Raw genomic sequence first — 13,134 nt, 5'->3', positions numbered from 1 at the left:
TCAAAGCATGGGTTAACGCATATTTATTCCTCCATAATTAACAAAATAAACCGACCCGCGTTTGAAGCTAGTATCATGGAATTAAATAAAATTATTTTTTAAAACAATGATGGCAACATTGGAACTGTTTACATTGTTCAGGAGTCAAGTGAAATTTATATTTATTTATATTTACATTTCCAATGTCTTTGTCCGAGATAAAATTACCAAATGTAAATGTACTTTATTTCTCCATCAATGTATTGGCGCGGTTCCAAAAAAACCACGTGCAGGGCAGGACAAACAGCTAGACAGAAGCAGGGCTTGGAGCACGTGGATTGGCGGAATCAAAGCATGTAAATATAAGGAATAACTGTCAGATTTTTCAATTTCATGAAGATGATCAATTGATTGGCTTGCGTGATAATTTTATGCATAAACGCCTGCCTTTGGCGTTTATGCAAATTATCACGCAACCCAATCGATTGATCACTTCATGAAATCGAAAAATAAGACAGTTATTCCTTAAATAAGACAAATTTGTACATGTCGCTAATTCTTCGAGACATGGTGACGAAGTTACGTTATATTTAACCAGTTTTAGAAGAGATTATAATAACATCTTGCTTTGCATTTAATTAATATTTGAAATTATGAATCCCGAAAGAAAAAATGTATGATGCTGATGATTCCATTCCTGTTTCACCAATAGGCCTAGCTGTCAGGGACGAATGGTCCGAACCCCTGGCCATTTTTATAGACCATGCGTTATGGTAAATCACTTAGGATTTATCTTTAAAAAAAATTGATTTAGACGATTATATTTCTGAACAATTTATTCTCAAAACATCGGTTCTAAGTTTAATTGTTATTTACCGAGATACTTAATTATGACCCACTTTCTCTTTTTGTTTTGCGTACACAACATGTAATTTGAATTACTTCCCTTTTTGTCGCCAGATTATAACGACAGATTTTTGTGCTACGTGTATTTTCGTTATAACATTTGATTAACAAACACGCAGTATATTGAAATTGTCGAATTATTTAAAATATTAATTTTAAAAGAAAGAATTTTAGAATGACCCGGATATTAAAAAATATAAATTTGAAAAGAGAGAATTTGAGAAGGATTCTGTCCGCAAAAAACATGCTTTATTTCAAGCATTTCAACTGAGCTACACATGAAAAAAAATGGCTTCGTTTTACAATGTCGTAGGAAAACGCATACAGGTAATACACTCAGGTAACATCCTGTGTATATAGGTAGTATACACTTGTACGTCAGCGTGGTTCCCTCGGGGCTTCTCAGCCGCTTCGATTAAGCTCCATCCCACACCAAACTTACCTGAGGAAAACCGTACGGTTGAAAACCTCGGCCTTTAATTAATCTTGATAACTTTATATCTAATTCATTTTTTAAAAAAAGGCTGGTCATCCAGTAACCAAGTGATTTTACAGACTATAAATTACAATTATGAGACTAAGAGAACAGAGATCTTTATGATCAGCAGGAGGAGCAGCCTATCTACTTGTGGTTGTGTTAGAAAGTGCATATTGGGAAATGAGACATTATTTTTTATTAGTTCTGTAAAATAATTCTTAAATGATAACAAGTAAAAATCAAAAGTAAAATATTTTTAAACGAGAGGCCCATGGGCCACATCGCTGACCTGAGAAGCTTTGACCATACTGTTCTTTACCAGATTTCCCCCTTGTAATACATAATGCATCCCCACCCTACCCCACTGATCATAATTTAGACATTTTGAAATCTACACTACCCCCGGGTCCTTCCTTGTGCACAAAAATTCAGCTTTTCTGGCCCAGTGGTTCTTGAGAAGAAGATTTTCAAAGATTTTTCCTATATATTTCTATGTAAAACTTTGATTCCCAATTGTGGCCCCGCCCTTTCCCTGGGGGTATTGATTTGAACAATTTAGAATCTACACTATACCAGGATGCTTCTACATAAGTTTCAGCTTTCCTGGTGATTTTTGAGAAGAAGATTTTCACAGATTTTGTCTATATATTTCTATGTAAAATTTTGATTCCTAATTGTGGCCTCGCCCTACCCCCAGGGGTCATTGTTTTTACAATTTAGAATCTACACTACCCCAGGATGCTTCCACATAAGTTTCAGCTTTTCTGGCCCAGTGGTTCTTGAGAAGAAGATTTTCACAGATTTTTCCTATATATTTCTATGTAAAACTTTGATTCCTAATTGTGGCCCCGCCCTTCCCCCAAGGGTCATGATTTGAACAATTTAGAATCTACACTACCCTAGTATGCTTCCACATAAGTTTCAGCTTTTCTGGCCCAGTGGTTCTTGAGGAGAAGATTTTCAAAGATTTTTCCTATATATTTCTATGTAAAACTTTTGATTCCCCATTGTGGGTCCGCCCTTTCCCCGGGGTTCATGATTTGAACAATCTAGAATCTTCACTACACCAGGATGCTTCCACATAAGTTTCAGCTTTTCTGGCCCAGTGGTTCTTGAGAAGAAGATTTTCAAAGATTTTTCCTATATATTTCTATGTAAAACTTTGATTCCCCATCGTGGCCCCGCCCTTCCCCCGGGGGTCATGATTTGAACAATTTAGAATCTACACTACCCTAGGATGCTTCCACATAAGTTTCAGCTTTTCTGGCCCAGTGGTTCTTGAGAAGAAGATTTTCAAAGATTTTTCCTATATATTTCAATGTAAAATTTTTGATTCCCCATTGTGGCCCTGCCCTTCCCCCGGGGGGTCATGATTTGAACAATTTAGAATCTACACTATACCAGGATGCTTCCACATAAGTTTCAGCTTTTCTGGCCCAGTGGTTCTTGAGAAGAAGATTTTCAAAGATTTTTCCTTTATATTTCTATGTAAAACTTTGATTCCCCATTGTGGCCCCGCCCTTCTCCCGGGGGTCATGATTTGAACAATTTAGAATCTACACTACCCTAGGATGCTTCCACATAAGTTTCAGCTTTTCTGGCCCAGTGGTTCTTGAGAAGAAGATTTTCAAAGATTTTTCCTATATATATCTATGTAAAACTTTTGATCCCCCATTGTGGCCCCGCCCTTCCCCCGGGGGTCATGATTTGAACAATTTAGAATCTACACTACCCTAGGATGCTTCCATATAAGTTTCAGCTTTTCTGACCCAGTTCTTGAGAAGAAGATTTTTTAATGACCCCACCCTATTTTTGTCTTTTCTTGATTATCTCCCCTTGTGAGGGAACTTGGCCCTTTAATTTAAAAATTTAAACTCCTCTTCAACCAAGGATGCTTTGTACCAAGTTTGGTCAAAATTGGCCCAGTGGTTCTTAAGAAGAAGTCAAAAACGTGAAAAGTTTACAGACGGACAGACAGACGGACAGCTGGACGGACGGACGGACAGACAACGGACAAAATGTGATCAGAAAAGCTCACTTGAGCCTTTGGCTCAGGTGAGCTAAAAATGTTTTAAACGTAGTATTAATTGTTGTTATTATGTTTCAATTTCAATATAATTTCTCATACGCAGCATAGCCTGACTCTGCAGAAGCCATGGGCATTATCACGTGACCAAAATCCAGGGTATCAGCACATGGTTTATCTTGCCAACATCTTCATTTTGATGACAATACAAATCCCACAGGCACCTGACGTTACTTATTTTTCTTTTAATAAAAAAAATATACACATATACCTAATAATAAACAAGGTACCCATCGAAACCCGCCAGCTTGGATTTTCGAAGTAGGTCATCACTTGTATTTTCGTCTGAAACTCTGTAAAATAAATTCCCTGCTGCCATATTCTTTCTGTGGCCAGTCTTTCGAGGTCTAAACTTACGGACACTGCAGCCAGAAAGGCACATTACACTTGCAAATATTGAAAATCCCTCATCAAACTCGACCTACTGCTTCAACATTCCGAGAAATCGCCAAAAGGGGGCCGGAAGTTTACATACGACTTGAAATTCTTAGGGAAAGCCCTTTTTTGATTGGTCAATATATTTGTGCGATTTATTTTTAAAAATAACCGGCGAAAGTTAGTACTTATTCCAAAAACAATATTTCAGACAATAATACAACGTAATATACATGTAAGAACATTCTTTTTATTTCTCTCAAAATAATTTCGATATAGCTTGATTAAAAAAGCGATTATGTTTTGTAAATGTCGAAGATCGGCCTGATCATGCTAGCTGATCAATGAACATTTTCGAGACAAATTGAGTTGGTTGTAAGGCCCTACTTACATGCACTAAATATAATTAATAACACTGTCATTATTGATGCTCTGATTGAGCGCTATCCGTGCAGAAGATTGACTTTATAAGTATGTACGCACGTGTGTGAGGGGGGGGGGGGGTCCACACTAAAATTATCCAAGGGAATGTTGAGATCTGCAATTTTATGTATTGCAATAAAGTAGTGACATGGCGACATTTTTATTTTTTTCTTGGTGACAGATTATACATATACATGTCGCGTAGGCTTATATTTGATTTCATTACATATCCTTTTTTCAGTGTGATCCCTCTCCTTTTTCAATTAAGCATATGCCAGGTATATATGTATACATATATATAACTGGATGGTTTGCAGTCTATCGTTTTTTGAAAACGATTCAATTAACTGTAGATGATTTGTTATTGATTTTTTTGTAAGCACCCCCCCCTCTCTTTAATTCAAAATTGTTTCAAACGCAACGACCTGTATAGATTATTATAGTATATTTTACAGGTATATTTATAAGAAGTGTTTTATTTTTCCCATTTTGCATTTTTTTTCATTTCTATAATCGAAATATTCATTAAAATTTCAAAGTAATTATGACACCCCGCTTTAGATCCACCACAAAACTTACAAATACGGCATTCCCATTAGCATATTGATGTAAACTTCCGGCCCCCTTTTGGCGATTTCTCGGAATGTTGAAGCAGTAGGTCGAGTTTGACGAGGGATTTTCAATATTTGCAAGTGTAATGTGCCTTTCTGGTTGCAGTGTCCGTAAATTTAGACCTCGAAAGACTGGCTACAGAAAGAATATGGTTGCAGGGAATTTATTTGTCGGAGTTTCAGAAGAAAATACAAGTGATGACCTACTTCGAAAATCCAAGATGGCGGGTTTCGATGGGTACCTTGTTTATTCTTCGGTATGTGTACATTTTTTTTATTAAAAGAAAAATAAGTAACGTCAGGTGCCTGTGACAAATCCTTATCATTTCCTTTTCTTACATCGATGAATCTTTATGAGCAAATGCGGTAAAATGTTTATTTTGTCTATTGAAGACAGCCTGATCGAAATAACAAGTGACCAACGGGCCTTATAGGTCACCTGAGTATCACGTAACAACTTTTCAACAATTGAATTTGGTCAAGGATTTTTTTTAATCCAGAGGCCATGATAGAGGCACCATTGCTTATCATTACTATACACTTAATATGCTTACTTTGGATTCTAAATACCCAGAGGCAGATCAGGGTAACAAAGAGAAAATGCATTTCCACTTTGTAACCATTTGTGCACCCCATCCCACAGGAACGACTGACCCTGGGCAGTCATATTTCAAAATTTTGAAAATTTTATCATAAATTTAATTTCATCATAAATGGTTGTTTAATACCAAAGAGCAGATTTCAAAGAATTAATTAATTTATTTTTTGAATATGTACACCCCCCCCCTGATACCCGTGGGGCATGAAATTAACCATTGCACCTTTCTTCATCATAAATATATAAACCTAGATCATTGGCATAATACCCAGGAGCAAGGAAAAAGATTTTCAAAGATTTTATGTATATTCACTAAATAATCAAAAGGGACCCCCACTTAAACCAAATGGCAAAAACCTTGGACCCTGAGGCCATAAAATTCATAATTTTGGAAGAGGTACTCTTGCTCATCATAAATATGTACCTAGTTTATTTATTACCCAGGAGCAGAGAAGATTTTCTAAGAATTATTGTATTTTCACTATATAGTCTAAAGAGCCCCACTCTAACACCAGAAAACACCAGAACCCCTGACCTTGGGGCCATAAAATTCATAACTTTGGAAGAGGTACTCTTGCTCATCATAACTATGTACTTAGTTAGTTTATTTAATACCCAGGAGCAGATCAAGAAGAAGATTTTCAAAGAATATTAATGCATTTTCACTACATAATCAATAGAGCCCCCCTAACACCAGAACCCCTGACCCACGGGCCATAAAATTCACAATTTTGGAAGAGGCACTCTTTCTCTTTATAACTATGTACTTAGTTTATCAAATATTTTCAAAGAATTAATGTATTTTCACTATATAATCAAAATAGCCCCGCCCTAGCACTAGAATCCCTGACCCTTGGGCCATGAATTTCATAATTTTGGTAGACAACTCAATGCTCAATAACATTCATGCCAACAGTTTGACTGCTTGATGTCCAGGAGTAAGAAAAAGATTTTTAAAGATTGCAATAATTTTAGTGGTTTTTGCCTCACGTTTCAGAGAAGAAGCTGAAAATTTTCAAATGTTAACACACGAGACACGCCGCACCACAACAGACAAAAACGGATAGCAACGGTTTATTCCCTGAACGTTTACTCATTATAAAATTATTCAATTATCACACTCAATTAAGAGGCCCTCTAAGGGGTCCAGGTAGAGTTAACCTGTGTTACCTTGATGTGATTAAATACTTTAATATTTACTGATAAACTTTTGTACTCAGGTTCAAGTTCAGTTAATTCACCCAAACTTAGATATTGTTATAAATCTGGAGTTCATTAATACATGTACCATAAATAAACATAAAATTAAAAACTTGATTTATGTTATTGAAAGCACCAAACAAATATTTCTTCATACGATAAATATTTTTTTATTTAAAAAAAATAATAAAATTCGAAAAAGAAACAGTACTACATAAGACATGTAAAGAGAATTTTTGACAACTTATCTTCAAAAATAATTTCAAAAATTCAATTTAATTCGGGGTGGGGTGGGGGATTTAAGAGGCCTTATTTTTTAAGTTTTAAGCTTGCCGTTTATAAAGGTACAATATTAAAATCTAATAAAACATGTCACGAAAAGCCAGATAAGTGGTGTTTTTAATTGTTGCTAAAAAATATTTATGAAAAATATACACCAATTGACATGGATAAAATCTTCAAAAATAATAATATTTTGCTGTATAATTCCTCCTTTAATAAATACAGGTATAGATTATTCAGGTAAACTCTACCTGTACCCCTTAGAGGGCCCCTTAATTGAGTGTGATAATTAAATAATTTTATAATGAGTAGACATTCAGGGAACACACCATAGCAACAAGTCACCTGAGTGACTCATATGACCTAAAAATTCCTTAGTCAAAGAATTTTGCCAGTATATTGGTAATTGGTACTACAACAAGAGGCCCATGGGCCATATTGCTCACTTGAATAACTTTGGCCATTCCATTATTTAACAGTTTGCCCCTTTGTAATCATATCTTTATTGACCTTGCCCTTCCCCCAGGGAACATAATTTGAACAATTTAGAATCTACACTACCCCACAATGCTTCCATATAAGTTTCATCTTTTCTGGCCCATATTGCTTCTTGAGAAGAATTTTAAAGTTTTTTCCTATATACTTCAATGTAAAACGTAGGTTCCCTATTGTGGCCCACCCAACCCCCAGGGGTCATGATTTGAACAATTTAGAATCTACACTACCTCAGGATGTTTCCACATAAGTTTCAGTTTATCTGGCCTACTGGTTCTTGAGAAAGAGATTTTTTTAATGACCCACCCTATTTTTGTATCTTTTTTGATTATCTCCCCTTGGAAGGGGACTTGCCCCTTTATTTTAAGCTCCTTATTTCAACAAATTAAACTCCTCTTCACCCAAGGATGCTTTGTACCAAGTTTGGTTACAATTGACCCAGTGGTTCTTGAGAAGAAGTTGAAAATGTGAAAAGTTTACGGACGGACAGACGGATGGACAATGGACAATGGGTGATCAGATGAGCTCATGTGAGCTTTCAGCTCAGGTGAGCTAAAAACATATTGTGGTATATTTTTTGTCATTACATTGCAATATACTAAATATTGATATTTTTGCCCAGCCCTATTTAAGTAGGTACGACTTTTCTGGATTTAGGGTATCAGTATGGGCAGTTATGATTTAGGTGATGCATAATGTGCTTTTCAATTAGAAATATCCACTAGTATTTAACAATTACCAAAAGAGAACAATACTGTGTGTGTTTATCTATTTGTCTGTCTGTTGTCAACTTTAACCTTTGCCATAACTTGAATTATGAGAGATAGCGATTTCATATTTCAAATTGATACTTGGTGTCTAATGTCATATTTGGTATGCATACTCCAGGGATGGGGTCAATTACTTTAAAATGTAATTAAATAAATTACAATTACTTTGACTTTTTCTTCAATTAAATTACGATTAAATTACAGGCTTTCTAAGACATGTAATTAATTAAATTACAATTACTTTACAAAAGTAATTAATTGAATTACAAATTACATTTTTAATTTTTTGAATTTTTTTCATAATCATATGAATATACAGAACAGGGATCATTCACTTGTATATAAGCGCAGCCTCTGCACAAACAATACAAGAAATAATATGTTATTAGGCATGGTGTATCTCTGTGGTTTAAATCATAACTTTTATTTACAAAACAATAAAGAACTGTTCAAAATCAGGGGATATTTAATAGAGTAAAATAAGTCACAACTATAACCCCTCAAATTAAATATTTCGATTAAAGGTAATCTTTTATAGGTAAATTAATCCTAAATTGCTATTTATGTTGAACATTTTTACTTTAGAAATAATACTTGTACAAAACAGAACTTTTTCAGATACAAAATTTATTCATAAAATTCTGTTTCAATGTTGAAATAATTATCAAATTGAAAAGTTTTTCTTTTCTCAAACTAGCGGAGCATTTTAATTGAAATAATTATCTCCAAGCATTGGCTTTGTCATCAAGGAATGAATACCTCTTTAGAGGGGTTGATTTGTTTTGATTGTAATTAGGGCTTTTCGACTTTTGTCGAAAAGACCTATTGTTTTCGTCTTGTTTTATTAAGGTCTTCCGTTTCCAACGGAAGACCTTATTGTTTTCGTTCGGTTTCTTTTTCCCTATTATTATTTTTTTTCTTACCGATTTTTGTGCACGCGAGTTCTCGATAACGGTTCGGTCGATTTTTACGAAACTTTCAGATCTGATAGATATTGATCTGAACCTTATTGGAATTTTTTTGTATTTGCGTCGTCACTTCCGGTCGTGAGATATGGATGATTTTCTGATTCTCAGAGGGTCGGCTTGTCCTGGTAACTACTCCTAAACGACTTAAGATATTGAGTCAAGACCTATTGTTTTCGTCTTGTTTTATTATTATTATTATTATTATACTTAACACTTTTACGTCAAGGATTTAAAGAAAACCACTGGACATATGTATTTTAAAACAAAATCATTTAACAGAACATCTAAAAGTGTCCCATAAGTAAGGTTTTGTACTTCCGGAAACTTCACTTCCGGTATTTATAAGTCAAAAACTACATTTTCTTTAAAGCCTAAAATATTCCTTATTTTACATTGAATTTCGTTCAAATTTTAGGAATGTATTCCTCAAAGTAATATCTACAAAAAAGTCATCGTTAGTGTTTTTGCACCTATGATATATTTTTGTGTTACAGGGCTCCAAAGTTAAGAAAAGGGGGGATTGAAATAAAAAAAATTGAAACAATGTAGGAAATTTAATTTGAGGATTATATATTGTTTATCAAAGTAATTAAAGGCTGTAATGTAAGTTTCAAGTCCACCAGACCAGAACTTCCGGTTCTATGACGCTTTGAAATTGTCTATGGGATTTTCTATAGTAAAAAAAAATCTTGCATCATCCATTATCTCAAAGGCAGAGCAAGCAATTCTAGTAATATTTACAGGGAATAATTGATTTATTATTGTCTTCAGGTGAAAAGGTTATGAAAATTAAATCCCTTAAAATTAGGGACTTTTAGGGGTCAACTCTTAAAATCATTTTTGCCCTGTAACTTTTTTATTTGTCAACCAATCTTCAAACTGATTTCAGTTTTGAGTTAAGCATAAGAAGTACAATTTAAAAATTATGGTCCGTGGGGTCACTTTTTGACCCCTTAAAGGACTTTTAGAGACCTGAAATTTTGTATTTTTTAGTATTTTCAAAAATAATCGTGCAAGAGTTATCTCCCTTTGTCAAACTGTTTGGAGTCTTATGTGCTCTCTATGTTTCAATTTTGGTATGGATATGTAGAGTACTTCCGGTTTTATAAGTACCTTAAAATTGCCTATGGAGATTTCTATGTTAAATTTGAAATCATACGATGTCCATTATTTTCAAAGGGAAGCAAGCAAGTCTCATAATATTTCATATGAAAAACTACGTTAGCATTGCCTTTCGGTGCTTAGGTAATGAAAATAAAATTCCTTAAAATAAAAGGGATTTTAGGGGTCAACTCTTAAAACCGTTTTTGTCCCGTAACTTTTTTATTTGTCAATCAATCTTCAAACTGATTTCAGTTTTGAGTTAAGCATAAAAAGTACAATTTAAAAATTATGGTCCGTGGGGTCACTTTTTGACCCCTTAAAGGACTTTTAGAGACCTGAAATTTTGTATTTTTAAGTATTTTCAAAAATAATCGAGCAAGAGTTATCTCCCTTTGTCAAACTGTTTGGAGTCTAATATGCTCTCTATGTTTCAATTTTGGTATGGATATGTAGAGTACTTCCGGTTTTATAAGTACCTTAAAATTGCCTATGGAGATTTCTATGTTAAATATGAAATCATTTAATGTCCATTATTTTCAAAGGGAAGCAAGCAAGTCTCATTGTATTTCACATAAATAATGACTTTAGCATTGTCTTTCGATATTAAGCTCATGAAAATAAAATTTCTTAAAATAAAAGGGATTTTAGGGGTCAGTACAGAAATTAGTTTTTTGTATATTACTTTTTTATTTGTCCATAGATCTTCAAACTGATTTCTGTTTTGAGTTAAGCATAAAAAGGGCAATTTAAAAATAATGGTCCGTGGGGTCACTTTTTGACCCCTTAAAGGACTTTTAGAGACCTGAAATTTTGTATTTTCAAGTATTTTCAAAAATAATTGTGCAAGAGTTATCTCCCTTTGTCAACCTGTTTGGAGTCTAATATGCTCTCTATGTTTCAATTTTGGTATGGATATGTAGAGTACTTCCGGTTTTATAAGTACCTTAAAATTGCCTATGGAGATTTCTATGTTAAATTTGAAATCATGTTTGTTCCATTATCTCAAAAGGTAGGCAAGCAATTCTTGTGAAATTTCATATGAATACTGACTCTAGCATTGTCTCCAGATGCTAAGGTCATGAAAATTAAAATCCCTAAAATAGAAAGGATTTTAGGGGTTAGTACAGAAAACACTTTTTCTCTGTAACTTTTTTAATTCTCAACCAATATTCAAAATAGTTTTGACACTACATGAAGTATAAAGAGTACATTTTAAAAATTATGGGCCGTGGGGTCACTTTTTGACCCCTTATAGGAGTTTTAGTGGATTGAAAATCAGTACATTTTCGAATCTGTTTTATAACCACGAAAGAGTTATGTCTCTTTGAGTAGACAGTGACGTACAATGAAAATTGTTATGTTTGCAATCAAACATTGACCTCAAAAGAACTTTTGCAATATTTTATTATAAGATTTTTTTAAATTGTAAAATATTGTTTTTTTTAAGATTAGTTATTTTAAGGGGTCGAAAAGCCCTCCGTTTTTGTTGAACGACAAAAATAAGGTCTAGTTATTATTATTATACTTAACACTTTTACGTCAAGGATTTAAAGAAAACCACTAGACATATGTAATTTAGAACAAAACCATTTAACAGAACATCTAAAAGTGTCCCATAAGTAAGGTTTTGTACTTCCGGAAACGTCACTTCCGGTATTTATAAGTCAAAAACTAAATTTTCTCTAAAGCCTAAAACTTTCCTTATTTTACATGCAATTCCGTTCAAAATTTAGGAATGTATTCCTCAAAGTAATATCTACAAAAAAGTCATCGTTAGCGTTTTTGCACCTATGGTATATTTTTGTGTTATAGGGCTCCAAAGTTAAGAAAAGGGGGGATTGAAATTAAAAAAATTGTAAACAATGTAGGAAATTTATTTTGAGGATTATATATTGTTTATCAAAGTAATTAAAGGCTGTAATGTAAGTTTCATGTCCACCAGACCAGAACTTCCGGTTCTATAAGGCTTTGAAATTGTCTATGGGAGTTTCTATAGTAAAAAAAAATCTTGCGTCCTCCATTATCTCAAAACGAGAGTAAGCAATTCTTGTAATATTTACAGGGAATAATTGATTTGTTATTGTCTTCAGGTGAAAAGGTTATGAAAATTAAATCTCTAAAAATTAGGGACTTTTAGGGGTCAACTCTTAAAATCGTTTTTGCCCTGTAACTTTTTTGTCAACTAATATTCAAACTGATTTCAGTTTTGAGTTAAGCATAAAAAGTACAATTTAAAAATTATGGTCCGTGGGGTCACTTTTTGACCCCTTAAAGGACTTTTATAGACCTGAAATATTGTATTTTTAAGTATTTTAAAAAATAATGGTGCAAGAGTTATCTCCCTTTGTCAACCTGTTATGAGTCTAATATTCTCTCTATGTTTCAATTTTGGTATGCATATGAAGTGTACTTCCGGTTTTATAAGTACCTTAAATTTGTCTATGGAGATTTCTATGTTAAATTAGAAATCATTCAATGTCCATTATCTCAAAAGGGAAGCAAGCAATTCTTGTGATATTACACATGAATAATAACTCTAGTATTGTCTTCCGGTACGTAGGTCATTGAACAAGGTTCCTGCAGGTAAAAGGGATTTTAGGGGTCAGAACAGAAAAATCGTTTTTTGCCTGTAACTTTTTTATTTGTCAACCAATCTTCAAACTGATTTCAGTTTTGAGTTAAGCATAAAAAGTACAATTTAAAAATTGTTGGCCGTGGGGTCACTTTTTGACCCCTTAAAGGACTTTTAGAGACCTGAAATTTTGTATTTTTAAGTATTTTCAAAAATAATCGTGCAAGAGTTATCTCCCTTTGTCAACCTTTTTAGAGTCTAATATGCTCTCTATGTTTCAATTTTGG

This window comes from Saccostrea cucullata, unplaced genomic scaffold (genome assembly GCF_032062105.1).
Source record: "Saccostrea cucullata isolate Sc308-1 unplaced genomic scaffold, CSIRO_AGI_Scuc_v1 ctg12488, whole genome shotgun sequence".
Lineage (NCBI taxonomy): Eukaryota > Metazoa > Mollusca > Bivalvia > Ostreida > Ostreidae > Saccostrea > Saccostrea cuccullata.
The sequence above is the reverse complement of the archived record's forward strand: the minus strand, read 5'-3'. Positions refer to the sequence as shown.